The sequence below is a fragment of the Poromitra crassiceps genome, assembly GCF_964638095.1.
Source record: "Poromitra crassiceps genome assembly, chromosome: 10".
NCBI lineage: Eukaryota > Metazoa > Chordata > Actinopteri > Beryciformes > Melamphaidae > Poromitra > Poromitra crassiceps.
Genome location: NC_139631.1, coordinates 24133609 through 24150772, shown reverse-complemented (window position 1 = coordinate 24150772; position 17164 = coordinate 24133609). Strand labels below are relative to the sequence as shown.

At 44.0% G+C, this 17164-nt stretch overlaps 1 protein-coding gene across 1 annotated transcript in view; it reads right to left on the bottom strand.

Annotated features, from left to right (window-relative positions):
- Positions 1–17164, bottom strand: part of rorb (RAR-related orphan receptor B) — a gene marked incomplete at both ends in the record, with an annotated part of 29767 nt that overhangs the window by 10448 nt on the left and 2155 nt on the right. The gene's annotated exons all lie outside the window — the stretch shown is intronic.

The window sequence follows — 17164 nt, the reverse complement described above, 5'->3', positions numbered from 1 at the left end:
ACAACAATACTTCATCTAAACTACATCAGTAGCTCACACATACAACAATACTTCATCTAAACTACATAAGTAGCCCACACATACAACAATACTTCATCTAAACTACATAAGTAGCCCACACATACAACAATACTTCATCTAAACTACATAAGTAGCCCACACATACAGTAATACTTCATCTAAACTACATCAGTAGCTCACACATACAACAATACTTCATCTAAACTACATAAGTAGCCCACACATACAACAATACTTCATCTAAACTACATAAGTAGCCCACACATACAGTAATACTTCATCTAAACTACATCAGTAGCCCACACATACAGTAATACTTCATCGACACTACATCAGTAGCTCACACACACATACAGTAATACTTCATCTAAACTACATCAGTAGCCCACACATACAGTAATACTTCATCGACACTACATCAGTAGCTCACACACACATACAGTACAGGGTTATGAGCACAGTTTCCTGTAAGGACACACAGACACAGATGGATGTCATCCTTTAATATTTCAGCGCTACCTCTCTCCATACTGAGATTGTAACAGCAAATGAAGACCACTAGGTGCTGCTGTACATACTTTGTTTCTGTGTGTGTGTGTGTGTGTGTGTGTGTGTGTGTGTGTGTGTGTGTGTGTGTGTGTGTGTGTGTGTGTGTGTTGCATAAGGGGCAGACTGGACATGCATGTTTCATTCATTCAGCTTGAGGGCGGGGGAGGGGGGGGGTCTACATACCCAAAGCAACACACACACACACACACAACGTCATGCAGTAACAATACTACTTTGAATCGTGCTCTGTTGAATGGCTTCCTACTATAACGTTTAAGTTATGCATAAGCACTCTCAAGGGTTGATTTGTTGGGGATGAAGGAGGATGACATCTCCACTGTTCACAAAAAATATGCATTACTGCTTCCTATAGTTAACTAGAGATCTTCTGCGAAAGATGAAGGAAATCAGCACTTTACCCACCACTCTCTTTGTTAAAGTTGAACAACTCGTTCGCTGCTCTTACAGTAGACTACTGTATACTGTCATTGTTCACCATGCAGTTCAGTTCAGTCTGTTTGTCTCCGAGTCTTCCTTCTCCCTGTAAGTGGCTGCGTGACTGGGAAATCATTTCAGTTTCTGTATTTCATAATCTATTTCCATCTGGCAGCGTATAGTGCTGTCTTCCCTGTCTCCTCGCTGCCTGGAGAGGAACAAGCCATTTCCCCCTCAATGATGATGAAAAACACAGAGAAACATTGGTGGCGTTACAGCTGAGTGGATTAACACACATGGCTGGGAATAGCCATAGGCGGAGATTGCAGGGTGGCCCTAGTGGCTGAAATAAATATATCACTTCAACAACCCTTGAATAAAGCTTAATTTGCACCGCTGCACAAAGTAAACTATATCAACGTGTTATTGTGTGCACCATGTAAATCTCCACGTCACTTTGACAGGCATCACAGGGATCTCGTCTTAGCTAAAGATCGATGGTTGAGTCAGAGAGCATGCAAAGCGATAGATGGACCTCACTTCCGTCTAGTTCTGTCTTCATTGGCACTGGCAGACTACACTGCTTTTAGTTGGTACCATATATATATATATATATACAGTATATATATATATATATATATATATATTCGTGCCACTACGTTAATACTCTTTGTGTCATACAGTATTGAATGAACAAGACTGGTTTTCGATGTGTTTCAGAATTAGAATCAGAATCAGAAAGACTTTAATGATCCCCGGGGGGAAATTGTCACTTGTCTACTTTGTAATTTGTTGTGGTGTATGGTCTATTGGCTATAAATGATTGATTTTGGCATTTGTGTGGTGCAGCATAGCTGGGAATTAACAGGGATACAATCGTTTTTATTTTGGTATCCCCCACCCCACACCCTCGAACACAACTCAAACTCCGCCTATGGGAATAGCGTATACAAACCAGTGTTGCTTGGGTTATGTCCCCTGTGTCACCTGTCATGTTTTCACATCATACTGTCCCATTGACATCAGTGAAATACTGCCACTGCATATGCTTTCAAACAGACTGTGCTGTCACAGTCTTCGCTGTCTCTTTTCACTCTCTGAAACATCTAACAAAAATATTGAAGGGTGGTGGCCTATCTGATCTCCTCCAAAAATAATTAAATAAAAAAGCGTATTTCAGTCACTTTTATCTGTCTTCCATACTGTATGTCTTCACTACTTCAGTCGCTCTTTGTGTCTCATGCACCTGCGTGTTTGTTTACCATAAATACCATCATCATCACCACTGCTACTCACCTATCCCATTGTCACAATGAAGCCTAGCCTAATGCTAAACATGCAACCATGATTTTATCGATAGCACTACTGTTGCCCCATCATGTGCATTTATTCTGTGTATTCGGAACCAACTTGTAAACAGGAAGAAGCATGTCATTCAAGGCTCAAGCGTCTCTGCCTAACCTGATGATAAACATAACGATAACGCTGGCATTCTAACACGAGCCATCGCTGCGCTTCACACTTTACAGTCTTATTATTGTAACGAGACGCAGTCATCCCGCTGTCCCTTTCCAGCGTGTTTGTTTGTACAGTGTCCCAAAGGACGCCTCAGTGTGTTATAGTAATAACCATAACGCCATGCGGCGGACCCATCACCCCTCCCCCATGCCTCCCTAGCTGCCAAGCCTGTGAGTTGCCATGCACGTCTTTGTCCACTCCGTAATATAGATAGTCACACTGTTGCTACATGAGCAGAGATGCGTTAACCCCCAGCCTCCTCTTGTCCTATTGCTCTCCGCCCCCGACCACACACACACACACACACACACACACACACACACACACACACACACAGAGTCTCCCTCGCCCTCCCCCACTGGGTATGTCAGAGGGTATGAGCTCGTCCAGCTTGCCATGATGTGGCCGCAAAGCACTCTGGGTAATTGCTCAGATAGCAGGTCTAGGATCAGCTGCGGTTTGCTCACAGAACGTTGTGCCGCCGCTGCGTGATTGGATGCCATGGCGAGGGAACAGAAGGGGGCCACTGGCTGTCGTCCAACGCATCGATTCACACACACGCACACACACACACACACACACACACACAGGCGTGCACACACTCGCAGAGACACACGTTCAGACAGACAGAGACACACATTCAGACATGCTTGAATGCATACATTAACACAAACTGCTTCAGAAAAAGCAGACATACAGTACAAATACTATGCATGCCCCCCACCCCAGTGCAGCATGTGTCCTCAGATGGATAAGAGGAGAAGGAGGCGTGGGAAAAAATCCACAGGGTAGACCCCCTCTGCCCAAACACACACACGCGCGCGCGCGCACACACACACACACACACACACACACACACGGTCGGCCCATCTGCCTCCACAGATCTGCCTCTCATGGTCACTGTACACACACACACACACACACGCTCACACCCCTTCCCCCTGGGTGACCTGTAGGACCCTGGTGGCCTGGCTGACCTTTCCTTAAGGACTGAGAGAGTGCATCAGAGTGGAAGGAACAAGTCCAAGTGTGAGAGGTCTGCATCTGGCCATTACCCCCACCCGACCCCCCACGCCCTGCCTGAAATCAGCCATGAGAATGCACACAGAGGCGCACTCGCTGAAGCAAACACACACACACACGGAAACACACACTGCTTCTGTGTCTCTCTTAAATATCCTGTTTCCTTCTCCCTCTCACGCATGCAACAGACATGCATGTGTGCACACTGGGCTGTTAAAACACTGGGTGGCTCGTGGTGCAGAGAGGAACACACACACACACACACACTGCCGACTGCGATGTTGTTCAATTTCGGGTGTGAGAAAATCACGTTTTGTAGTCGGCGGCCACGTCCTCATCCTCCCTTAACCCCACGCCCCTCCTCCTATGGTGTTTCTGTTGAGCCTAATTGTAGATGACAGTGTGTGTGTGTGTGTGTGTGTGTGTGTGTGTGTGTGTGTCTGTCTGTCTTTGAGGGGGAAGGGAGAGGAAAGGTGGCTATCCCAGTGAGGCAGAGAGAGAGACAGAGACAGACTAGCCATGGAGCGACAGATTGAGAGAGATGTTTTCAGTTCTTACAGAAGGTGTGTAGAGAAATCTGCTCTCAGATTTATTGGAGACACAGCCATACAGTGCTGCTCAGTGGCCGGTCCCATAGAATCAGGGGAGCAGACCGGCCAGTCAGATAGAATCAGGGGAGCAGACCAGCCAGTCAGATAGAATCAGGGGAGCAGACCGGCCAGTCAGATAGAATCAGGGGAGCAGACCGGCCAGTCAGATAGAATCAGGGGAGCAGACTGGCCAGTCAGATAGAATCAGGGGAGCAGACTGGCCAGTCAGATAGAATCAGGGGAGCAGACTGGCCAGTCAGATAGAATCAGGGGAGCAGAAAGACACACTGACGTAAGTGTGGTGGAATGAACATTAACGCATTAATGAAGAGACCAGCACTTAGTGTGAATCAGATTTTAACCCATGAGATTTGGAGGGAGATTGTGTGCGCGCGGTAGTGTTTTTATTATTTCTACTAAAACTGAATGTCGTCCTCCAAAGCTGAATGGACGATGTGAATTGATAACTTGTTTATGAGTATGTGCAAAAAAAATGCATTTGTGTGTTTCTGTGTGTATATTCCTGTTTGAGTTTGTGTTTGAAAGTATGTGTGTTTGAGAGTGTGTGTATTTGAACGTATGTGTGTGTGTCTGAGCGTGTGTGCTTGAGCGTGCGTGTCCTCTCCCAGGGATGGCCGCTAATAGCTCGCCTCGGGCCACAATTTAACTCAGCCTAACAAGGTTCTCCCCAAAGTGGCCCCAGGGGCGTCTCTCACACAGGCAAATTGATCACAAAGACTATTACACAGCTTGGCCCAGCCTGCTCTGCTCTTCACCTGCTCTCTGTATAGCTCTCTCTCTCTCTCTCTATCTCTATCTCTCTCTCTCTGTCTCTGTCTCTCTCTGTCTCTCTCTCTTGTGGGATGATTTAACAGAATGCATTATGAACATTACCATATCCGAGTTGAGAGAGCCAAAGCAGTTTTGATGTTATAATTGTATTCTCTTTGTGAATGACAGGAGACCTCATGTCAACAACACTGCTTAGGACCAGTGTTTTCTGGACTCGTGGCTCAACTTGGACTTGAGCACTGTTGACTCGGACTTGGACTTGGACTGGAGCATCCATGCATTCAGACTCGGAAGTTGGAGACGAGGACTCGGACTTATTAATTGATAAAGATTTTTTTTTTTGTTTGTTTTTTTAGTTTTTTGTAATAGACCCTAATAATTTTAGCCTGGTTAAAGTCATCTGGATCTGTGAACTGACATTCTGTTTCATTTTGTGGATCCATCTGGACAATCATTTCAGCCAATCAGCGTCGGATCCAGTCAAATCCAAATCCACTCGGAAGAACGTTGAAAAGTCTTTTCTACTGAGAAACTCTGCTGTTGCATTATTATACTCCTGTTCTTGTTTAATTGTTGTTATTGAGTTTATTTCTGCAATAACTTCACTTATGTCTGTTTAAACTTGATGAACGTTGACGTTTCTGCTCCAGCTGGAGAGCCACGGAGGCAGCCATTACTGTTTTGCCAGCGGCATTCCTGATTGGCCGGCTACAATGTCAACTACTGTACTAGGCAGGTCCCTGATTGGCCCGTACACTTAAAAGCGCCCACCCCGGGACAGAGGGCAGACGGTCTCGTAGAACAAAACACAAATGTGAGTTCACGTGACCGGATGGTACCAGGCTATAATCATTTGGCCTAAGATATTGATAGCTACTGTATATTAATATCATGCCATTATTCAATCAATGACACGTGTGTTCCACCTGCATGCGGATTCACACTTATATTCAGTAACTCTGGACTCGGACTCAGACTCAGGCAATGAGGACTCGACTCGGGCTCTTCTTTGGTGACTCGGACTTGGACACGGACTCAAACACTGGGGACTCGAGACTCGACATGGACTCGAGATATAGTGACTTGACTACAACACTGCTTAGGACACACACACACACACACACACACACACACACACACACACACACACATACAGGGTTTAAGAATGGTAGCTCAGGACTTTGGAGCTAGAGAGAGAGAGGGATGGGGAGAGAGAAAGAGACCTAGTAAGAGTCTCTTCAATGGGATTACTAGCACTAAAACAGGCTAATCTTTGCCATTAAGAAAAGATGCCACCGTAGACTACGGCTAATTCATATTATAGGCTTATGGTTGTTAGTGAGTGCTAGTATGCACCTGCCAACACTGAACACCACCACACAGTGTATGCATTTAGCAACTCGTCTAGTTACTGTACATATTCACTATCCACTAAATACCGTAGTTATGAGGAGCGAAATTACGCTTTCTCTCGCAAAATTGTGTCATATAAGAAAGCCACACCTCACATTCACGATTAATTTTGCTCCTATATGTATGCATAACTCTCTATGTACAGTATACATTAATATGTATACAAGTACAGCTTAGAATGCACCAGTGTCTCACACACACACACACACACACACACACACACACACACACACACACACACACACACATAGACTAATCTGCTTTGAGCGTTAACAAAGGCTAATAGGTGGTGTGCTAGTGTGGACTTTGGATACTACTATTATGGGTGCTGCCTGCATTCAGAGCTAAGCGTGGCTATGTACAGTAAGTGTGTATAAAGTCAAGTTTGTAGTTGTGATATATTCACCACCATGTGTACGTACGTACGTGCAAACGTGTACACGTAAACACTATTTCCTGTTCTCCACTGTTCCCTTATCCCTCGCTCTCTCACATGGACTCTCCCTCACTCACACAAGCACACACATACACACACACACACACACACACATACACACACACACATACACACAGAAACTCAAATGAACCACTCACTCACAAGATCCGATTGCACTATTATATAACTCTTTTTAAGTCTCCCTCTCTCTCTCTCTTACTTGCTCTCTTGTTTCTTATCTCACTCTCTCGCAGTCACTCTCATTACTCTCTCCCCGTTCCAATTATCTCGTTCTTTTCAATACCCTGCCTTCACTTCAATTGGCCATCATTGCATTTCTTTTAAAAGTAGTAAAACCCTCACTCTTCCCCTGTTTCCAATTGTAACTTTTATTTATGAACTAGAATCAAATGTACTGGCTGAAATACTATTTTCACCAGCAATAGAGCAGTAATGGCTCTGCTACGTGAGGATTCCTCTGTTTAAATCCAGAGGTGAGGCGTGCAGGTGGACATGCTTTCTGACTTGGGACTATCATTATCATCAACCTGATCCCAGAAGACAAAACGCAGTCAAGATCCACATCTCTTCTCAAAATGCTTGAACACTTTTTAAAGCCATGCATGGTACCTCTCTGTTCATGCATTAGGCCTACTTCGTCTCTTCATCTCACCAGCGCATGCAGTCACCATCTTTTCCCCGGTTCTTACATCAATGTAAATTGGAGGAAATGTGAATATTGAATATCACGGTGCCTCCACTGAGACATGCTGCCTGCCTGGATGAGTAGTGTACAAACCCACAAAACAGAAGGAGCTGTCAGATGACTCTTATGACTTCAAGGCAGACTTAGAGTTTAGGAGTGCTTCAGTCTGAAATCCCTCCTGGCTAAGATCATGTGTAGACATCAACCAAAGCGTGCCGTATAGCCCACGCTTTGTGTGTATAAAGATTTGAGAGAGAGAGAGAGAGAGAGAGAGAGAGAGAGAGAGAGAGAGAGAGAGAGAGAGAGAGAAAGTGTTCGCCTAGACTCCCCCAGACAGCCGTGGAGGGATAAAACCAACACGGAACGCATGCTGAGCACATGCTAAACAAACATGGGCCATGATAGCTGCTGCTAGCGCTTCACACCAGCGCACGGTAGGACACTTTTCAGTCCACACACTGAAAAAAGGGTCAGTTAAATACACTAACACGTACATGCTGTGGCTGGCTGACAGACAGGTGTACGGTCAGTGGGGTGTGTGTGTGTGTGTCTGTGTGTGTGTGTGTGTGTGTGTGTGTGTGTGTGTGTGTGTGTGTGTGTGTGTGTGTGTTGCAACACCACTACCTCAGTAGGACTGTGTTGAGGGATTACCAGTGTGGCCTGCATGGGCTTGGGGTAATCTCTCTTCTCTTCTTACATAACACTGGGCCATTAGTCAGCACAAACACAAAATAAACAACACAATAATAACCTGCTGATTCTCAACCTTTTTCTTATCAACGACCCCTTAGTCCACATTAAGCCACAGACTAGTTTAGACTAGTTTAGTCCACATTAAGCCACAGACTAGTTTAGTCCACATTAAGCCACAGACTAGTTTAGTCCACATTAAGCCACAGACTAGTTTAGACTAGTTTAGTCCACATTAAGCCACATACCCCATTTGATGAGATCTCTCTGATCCAGATCTGAGAAATAGTTTATGATTTTGTCCAGAACTCCAAGACTATCTAGGTCTAGGTATCTAGGTAGGTAGACAGATAACAGAGAAGCTACGATCAAAACAGTCATTCGTCTACATTATATAAATGAGTTAACTTCAGGAAATAATGGTGAAGTTCAACAATTCATCAATTTGCGGACCCCTGGTTGTCCCCGCTTTGAGAAGCACTGCACTAAACAACACCAAGCTCAGCAACAGAACACACACGCCTGGTTGAGCTATTAGCTATTAGCCAACATGTGGTTATGCAGCAAGAAAGAGAGCTTCTTCATCTTTTTGGACTGACTGTTGCACTGGTTGCACCACTATCCTCGTTAATATTTCATGACCCATTTCCATTCCTATAGAAACATTTCACAAAATAATAAGAGCAAGCAGGATAACAGCAAAACATTCTGATATATTAACTCATGAGCCATTTGAAGCCATGCTTGTGGAGCCAAGTCAGTAGGTTACTGACCAGGACACATACCCTTAATACAGCTTCCCACCCGCAGACATGGCCAATTGTGCCTGTATGGATGCCCAACCAATCCTGAGGTAACACGGGGGCTCAAACCTGCGACCCTCGTGTTGGTAGGCAGGGAATCCCTACCGCTACACGACCCCAGTAATGGCGTATAAGTTATGTTGTATGGATTTATCCAAACAGACTGCTTCCGTTGGGATCGACTCAAAATTGATCGGACAGATCAATGCCGACGCAAGCCACCGAAGCAAAGCAGGATGGGACTAATTCTATTGGCAGCAGGCCGTCATGCGTAGCATTGCCGCTGTGTGTGTGTGTGTGTGTGTGTGTGTGTGATAAACATGCTTTTTGGATAAACTGTAATGATGAGGTGGTGATGATGAGGTATTGCTGCAGATTCCAGGCAAATGTTTTTTTTAGTTGCTCCTATTCTCAATTTCTTTTGGGATCAATTCTATTTTTGATTTTTCTCTCGTTTTCTCCTCAGTTGTACTTGGCCAATTCTCTATGTCCTGGTCGCTCCACGCAAACTGCCGATCTGGGGAGAGCTGTAGACTAGCACATGCTTCCTCCGATACCTGTGCAGTACGTAGCACATGGGAGGATCATGCTATTCCCCCAGTTAACCCTCCCCCCCTGAACAGGCGTCCCGACCGACCAGAGGAGGCACTAGTGCAGCGACCAGGGCACATACTGTACCGTTAATGCGGCTTTCCACCCGCAGACATGGCCAATCGGGTCTGTAGGGAACGTCTGACCAAGCCGGAACTACAGCTACCGGGAATTGAACCCGGGTCCCTCCACAGTGATAGGCGAGTGCTTTTACCGCTACACTACCCAGACGCCCCTGTTGCGCCTGTCCTCCTCTTTTACACCTTCCGCTTGTGATCACCTTTCTAGTTTATTGCTCTCTCTCTCTGTCTCTCTGTGTGTGTGTGTGTGTGTGTGTGTGTGTGTGTGTGTGTGTGTGTGTGTGTGTGTGTGTGTGTGTGTGTGTGTGTGTCTGTGTCTGTGTGTGTGTCTCTCTCTGTCATTCTATCTTTTCCCATGGTGAAGGAGCGTGGGAGATTGTGATTGACACATATCACTGACAGGGGGGATCAAATGGCTCTGTGTCCCCCTCCTCCCTGTTTCCTGCCTCCACGGCTGAACTCTGTGACCTGTGTGATCTGGCTGTAAACGCTCTGAGGCTTATCAGTCATACAAAGCATGCAGACGCGCCACACACATGCTAACGGGGGCTAACGCAGGAATCACTGTGGAGAGACTCAACTGGTGTGTGTGCATGCAGATAAACATGCAGGGTATATGTCTGCATTGTTGTCGACCTGTGTGTGTGTGTGTGTGTGTGTGTGTGTGTGTGTGTGTGTGTGTGTGTGTGTTATCATTAGCTAGCAGAGGTCTTTCAGTACAGTTCATCTTGAGTCCAGTTAGGTCCAAATTACAGTAAAACTTTGGGCATGATGCTGATGATGCTGATTTGGCTCTGATCTCTATTTTGGATTCTCAAATATTTTTTGTTTCCAAAATTGGATTTTTTTTTCTTGCAGTCATCTATGACCTTTAATTGCAGCGATTAATATTGTTATTGATACAATGAAGTAACTAAGTTTCCCTTGAATTATAGAATCAGATTCCCATCATGTAATAGTTATTGTTTTTGTTTTCTTTTTGGCCATCTTGTTGTTTATCATAAGAACCTAAAGCTTGGCTATTATCACTAAAGCTCTGACCATGAGGAATATAATGCAACTGTTACAGATTTGACTCACTACTTCAGACATGAACTAAAGATTAATTTTATTATGCAACTTATTCATTGGGGTTTAGAGTGACGCTATTCATAACAACGCAGCATCATTGAGTTGCTGTTGAAAATACATAAATAATTATCGTGTTTACAACATCCTATATACACAACATCGGGCCATATTTTCACACAATGCTCCATTTTGCGATACGTATGAAAGGCCTGACGATATTATTCTGTCTGCCCTTTCTCTGGTGACATCATCTTCGGTCAGGGCTGCAGGAGTTGTGCCTATTGTTAAATGATAATTACCACGGCTCATGAGGGGCCTCTATTTTTTATAACCTCGTGGTTGTGAGCATTTCTCTGTAAGGGCAGCCGAGACTACACACACACACACATACCCGCACACACACACACACACACACACAGGTTGGGAGTGGGGGCCGCATGGCCCACACTGATTTAATTCTATCTGACAAAACCCTTTGGGGCGTGCAGAGGGAGAGAGGAAGATGGAGAGAGAGAGAGAGAGAGATGGAGAAAGAGGGATGAGAGAGACGCTTCAGGGGCCTCTTGTGCCAACCACGGCTATAAAGTGAAAGCTGCAGCTTTCGGTCTCCCCCCCTGAAGCCCCCCATGCACGAGAGTGGTCTCCCCCCCTGAAGCCCCCCATGCACGAGAGTGATCGCGAGGCCCATTAAAATGTGGATAAAATATAAGGTGCACGACAGATGAGTCTGCCATGGGCTAAAGGAAGAAAGAGAGAGAGAAAGAGAGAGAGAGAGAGGTGGGGGAATGTTTGGCCTTCTCTCTCTTTTTTTTCTTTCTTTTTTGCCTGGGGTTGGATGGCCTGAAGTTGAGGTTCCAGAAAGCTACTGGTACTTCAAAACATATAAAAATATATTTTTGTTAAAAATATATTTGATGCCTGGATGTTGGGTGCTGCATTTTGGATGTAGCAAGCAATGGACACTTTTTTTCTTTTTTTTAGATAAACCCTAAAAGGATTACAATTAAGTTGTTTTAGTCCATCCAAATAGTATCCTATATTATTCCTATATTATCCTTATAATAATAATAATAATTAAACTAATACATTTTCTCCTGACATTTAAACAGACTATTATATATATATATATCTAAAAACATGTGGCCATATGATATAATGTGTCATTGAAAATGTCTGCTCTTGTCAGATAGCCTACATGGAGTTTTACTAGGCTGTATAGTGCTGCTGAGCATTTACATTTTAAATGATTCACATGATAAATACGGGTGTGCTGCATCATGGTCAAACATGACGCTTCATCATCCTCCTTTCTGTCGGAGCCTTCAGACGGCCTGGCCTGGTTCATGCATCAGCTATAGTTTGTAACGTTAGACAGCAGAGGGAAAGAAAGGTCAGCCGATTAAAATGGGTGATAGGCTACAAATCATTAGAGTTCAAGCTCATCCAGTTGAACAGCATTGTTGCAGCTTTGCATGCAGAGACAATTATGCATCAACAGCTGTAAACAAAACAACCAAGCATAAGCTGATAATAACTATAGACTCGAATAAAAAAAAATCTTTCGTCACGCACTTTTTTAATTTGGTACAAACGGGAAAACCCCCGCAGAAAAGTGATTTAAAGTTCATTTAAAATTAAATGTTGCCCTAAAGAATGGCTTGTGAGAGTGCAATGAGCTGTGTGTGTGTGTGTGTGTGTGTGTGTGTGTGTGTGTGTGTGTGTGTGTGTGTGTGTGTGTGTGTGTGTGTGTGTGTGTGTGTGTGTGTGTGTGTGTGTGTGTGTGTGTGTGTCTGTGTGCGTGCGTGCGTGCGTGCGTGCGTGCGACGTGGGTGCGCGCGTGTGCAGGACGAAATTGATGTTGAATTTCAACATCCTCATGCATGCGGTGCGGCGCTTTGCGAAAATAGGCCCTAGTGGAGTGCATATAAATGTCCTGCGCCATTCAATAAAGTTTCATCAGAACCCAAAATAAGACATGGCTAAATGTGTTCTGACCATCATGTAGCTCAATCAGTCAAGTGGTGCTCGATGCAGGACCCCTCTCCAATCAGTGGCACTCCAATTTCCCTCGTGAAGTCATTCATGTGAACGGGGCTCAAATTAATAAGGTCTATCAAATATAATGCGTCACTTTTCATTTCCTATGACAGACTGCACTGAATTCTCTGAACATTACAGACCATGGCAAAACTGTATTCGGGGCAGGCACACACACGCGCGTGCGCGCATACACACACACACACACACACACACACACACACACACAGTGAAATCCCAAATAGGCGAACTTTTTCCATTCAGTGCGCTATGAGGCTGCAAGGAAATGCAACCCTAAAAACGGACTTCACAAAAAATCTGGGCATATCGGCTGTGTGTGTGTTTGTGTGTGTGTGTGTGTGTGTGTGTGTGTGTGTGTGTGTGTGTGTGTGTGTGTGTGTGTGTGTGAGAGAGAGAGAGTGTGAGTGTGTGTGTGTGTGTGTGAGAGAGAGAGAGAGAGAGAGAGAGAGAGAGAGAGAGGGATGCAGCCTGGGGAAAGTGGCGTTTGATGGAGAGCAGTGGTACGGTCTCCTTACCTCGCATGGTGTTGGCCGTGTTGGAGCTGGTGCTGAGACTCGCGTCCCAATGCAGCAGTCATGAAGAAACAAACACAAACACTTAACAATTTTGGGCTTGTGGAGGAGGAGGGGGTGCAAGATCCTCGGTTAGAAATAACAACAAGAAACACGAAAAGAGGTTGCAGGCTGATCTGCGTCGGCGTCCACCGGCTGCCCTGAGAGGAGGCGTCTCTGCGCTAAAAGCATCCCAGAGCGGGGCAGCAGGAGGCGGGCTGAGGTTGATCGGTGCGTCGGTCGGTGCGCTCTGGTCGTGTGGTCGCGTTTCTCATGACATCTGCGCTCTCACCTCTGCGGGCTGTGGGAGGGTTTCACTGCTACACTCTGCCGGCTGAGAGGAGGGAGGCTTTACCCGGGGGGAGGGAGGGCGGCCCGGATTGGACTGAGCACTTTCTGCTCCGCCCACTCTCTTTCTCTGTGTGTGTGTGTGTGTGTGTGTGTGTGTGTGTGTGTGTGTGTGTGTGTGTGTGTGTGTGTGTGTGTGTGTGTGTGTGTGTGTGTGTGTGTGTGTGTGTGTGTGTGTGTGTGTGTGTGTGTGTGTGTGTGTGTGTGTGTGTGTGTGTGTGTGTGTGTGTGTGTGTGTGTGTGTGTGTGTGTGTGTGTGTGTGTGTGTGTGTGTGTGTGTGTGTGTGTGTGTGTGTGTGTGTGTGTGTGTGAGAGAGCCCGCACACGCGAGCGCGCACAGGCGGCCCAGGCGCACTCCGCTGCCTGCACACAGTCAAAGGCATGGCAAGTTGGAGAAAGCGAGTTTTTAATGTCACCTTCCCAGTCTGTTCTGTTCCACTCGCTGCGTTTCATCCATGCACCGAAGGGGGAAAATGTTCATCCGATTATCTTAACAGCTTCTTAGTCTCATAGGCTATTAAAATGTAAAATTTTACATCAGAGCCCAACTCCAAGTCTGTAGGCTATTATAAATATTATAGGAGTGTGTATTTGTGATACAGAATAAAGACACATATATCTCTCCATAATATGGAGAGATATATGTGTCTTTATTCTGTGACTGAAAGTTTACATCCTGTAACCCAAGACTGTATCTGTGAGAAAATAAATCCACTTTGTAATCAAAAAATAGATCTGTAAGCAAAAACATAGATTTGAAAACAAAACTATCAACAATCCAATCAAAGAAAAATTTAAAAATAAAATAAAATAAATGTTTTTAGATTTTTCGTTAATGTGAATTAAAAAAAGTTGCATGCAAACACAAACATTTTGTTCTCAACTCCAAAACATTTGTTTGCGAAACCATTACGTTTGCTTACAAAGCTCAACTTTTCTTTTGCGAAACGAAAAGTTTTGTTTGCAAAACCTGAGTTTTGCAAAACTTTTTCTGTTACAATAAGGGCGGGACCTACAGCAGAAAGAAGTAACGCACATCCCTATTGGCCAGTGTCGATCGGAGTGATAGCTTGGCAACATCCAATCCAGTACGAGACAAGGCGGAGGGCGGGCACTTGAACGGAAGTATTTCCTGAAGGAAATCTCCATGCTATTTCAGCCCCAGTTATAACCACAGATTGAAGAGAGAAGCCGTGAGTATGTTCACACCAATGTTTTTATGTTTGGACCGGTGCATGTAACCTGACCAAACATAAAAACTTTGGTGTGAACATACTCACAGCTTCTCTCTTCAATCTGTGGTTATAACTGGGGCTGAAATAGCATGGAGATTTCCTTCAGGAAATACTTCCGTTCAAGTGCCCGCCCTCCGCCTTGTCTCGTACTGGATTGGATGTTGCCAAGCTATCACTCCGATCGACACTGGCCAATAGGGATGTGCGTTACTTCTTTCTGCTGTAGGTCCCGCCCTTATTGTAACAGAAAAAGTTTTGCAAAACTCAGGTTTTGCAAACAAAACTTTTCATTTCGCAAAAGAAAAGTTGAGCTTTGTAAGCAAAGGTAATGGTTTCGCAAACAAATGGTCTGGAGTTGAGAACAAAATGTTTGTGTTTGCATGCAACTTTTTTTAATTCACATTAATGAAAAATCTAAAAACGTTTTTTTTTATTTAATTTTTTTATTTTTCTTTGATTGGATTGTTGATAGTTTTGTTTTCAAATCTATGTTTTTGCTTATGGATCTATTTTTTTATTACAAAGTGGATTTATTTTCTCACAGATACACTCTTTGGTTACAGGATGTAAACTTTCAGTCACAGAATAAAGACACATATATCTCTCCATAAGAAAGTAAAGATAAATAAAGTGTGATACTATCATTATAAACTCACTAGTGAGTAAAACAGACACCATTAGGCTTTGTAAGAGAAAATATCATAGAAATATTATAGTTATATAATTTATCATAGAAGATACAAATACCATAAAGTATGATAAAAGTCAATATAGACTCACCACAGTGAGTGACTGTAAGAATATTATATAAATAGATTTTTCTTTAGGGATATCTTGAAATTAATTAAATAATTAATTGGTGACACTTTATTATGCATAAAAGTATGCATGGTAGTAACATCTATGGGTTAGCATGAAAAATATGGCAGATGAGAGATGCAGCTAGCTATTGGGGATGCAGAAAGATAAAGCATAGATTAGCATAATAAAGCAGGACGCTTTATCAAGACAACATTTGAACATACTGTGGATCATTATTGATGCCAGCCTTGAAGGTCTCTGCAGCAGACCAAATTGTGAATAAAATAAAAAGCTTTATCACATGAGATTCAATTTACCTTTTTCACCAGCAGCCATTTTGTGTCTAAAAATTGAGGTTTCCAACTTCCAATCCATTTGTGTTCCAGTGCCAGGGCCCTCATTAATGTTTTGGTTGCACCTGTGTTACTTCCTGCCTTTTTTTTTTACTTCCTGCATTTTAGACACAATGGCTCATGTGAAAAGGCAAATACCAGCCATTCCCAACGTGTGGGCCGGGGCCCACTGGTGGGCCACGAAGGTATTGCATGTTGGCCACCAGGGCCGCCAAATCATTTGCAAAACATTACAATCTTCGTGATAAAAAAATAAGTAATTATTATTATTATGTATGAGAATGCATTTCTCCATTTTTGAATGATACATTTATTTAATTTGTAATCAATTATTATAGCCTATTGGAGACAGCACCTCACTTTTAGTTTCTGGTTTCTGTGTGGTGCTGATGGACAGCTCCTTTTATCGTTAAAATAAAAAGTGCTCTGAGAACGCATTATTTGGCCTCTGTACTGTTTATGCTCAGATGTGCTGCCGCATACATTTTTGAGATTTTCAACTAGGCCTTGACTCGGAAAAGGTTGGGAACCGCTGTTCTATACAATAGATCTTATGTCACAGAAATAAGAGGAGCTCCGATGACATGACGTGTCTCAGGTGTCCTCGGGATGGCTTTCAGGGCGGGGTCCTCTCCTCCTTCCTCTGAGAAATTCTCAAATACTGACCTGGAAAATGAAAGAGGAAGAAGGCCCATGTTAGACCACTGTGTGCTGTATGCCCCATGTACAGGAAACCACAAGGAAGGATCTAGTGTAGGTTACGGTTTATTTCACTGTCTGCAACTCCCAAGTATGATGCAAACCTCTGTCTGTTGTTCTACTGTCTTGATAGTGTTTTTATAGTGTGATGTAAGGCTTATCTGTGGTCTGCATGCAGCTCATGGCCCTTTGGGTTCAGCAAGGTTTATAAGCTTACAGTTGGGCCTGTGAAATCCTTTTAAAACTCATTGTAAAACATTTCAAAAACGCTCTCTTAAAATAAGGCCTTGTTCTAATTTCTTCAGGCCTTAAAAATGTATAACATATAACACAGTTATTATTACACATTAAAATAGGTGCTGGATTAGTTCGCAATGACATCCTGTTGCCCGGGCTATTTT